This window comes from Beta vulgaris, chromosome 7 (assembly GCF_026745355.1).
Source record: "Beta vulgaris subsp. vulgaris cultivar EL10 chromosome 7, EL10.2, whole genome shotgun sequence".
NCBI classification, from domain to species: domain Eukaryota; kingdom Viridiplantae; phylum Streptophyta; class Magnoliopsida; order Caryophyllales; family Amaranthaceae; genus Beta; species Beta vulgaris.
The window spans coordinates 28,192,150-28,192,983 of NC_079208.1; positions in this window are offsets into that span (position 1 = coordinate 28,192,150).

An 834-nucleotide genomic window follows, 5' to 3' on the forward strand; every position below is an offset into this window, starting at 1 on the left:
GAAGAGCNCACTTCAAATCGTGTACGTGACACTGTCTCGAGGGGGCAATTTGTAGACACTAAAAATTTATTAGTGTTTTACATTAAAATAATTAATTATTATTGAGCTAAAATAAATATGATTAGCCCAATTTAATTAATTTAATCCACTCAAATAACACATCCAAATTAAATTAAACAAATATAATTTGGGTTATAAAGTATTGGGCTAGCCCAGATTACTAGTCCGAATAAGATGGTCAAATGGCAAAGGTAAAAAGACTTCCAAGTCATAAACGGGCCCAAACCCATAAATTACCAAGTCCATGAAGGGATCTCCATTCCCTATAAATAGACCTCACATCTCTCAGTTGAGGGACGGAAAAATCATTATTCTCAAGAGCTCATAAAATTCTCTTAGAATTCTCTCTGCAATTAGTCAACAAGCACATCAAAATTGTGCCGACTATTCAGATACACTCAAACATATTCGACTGAGATTCAAGCTTTGTCAGCCCTCATTCGAATATACCCAAACAAAACTCAAACTCAGGTTGACGTCGACAAAACGTCATCCCACACTCAAACTCAAATTGACGTTGACAACAGGTCAGTCTACATTCAACTCCACGTGGACACCAACACGTGTCACTCTCAAGCTACGAAACAGAATCAGAGGACTTAGTTTATTTTTCATTATAAACTGTTTACAGAGATTGTACTCAATACATTTATTGAAATATAATTTCTTTGTTACTTTGTTTCTCGTCTTATTTATTTCGACTCGAAATTTTGTGTATACACCTAGTTCTTTCTTTATTCGTGCAATTAGTTCCTTCTTATTCATTCTTTTATT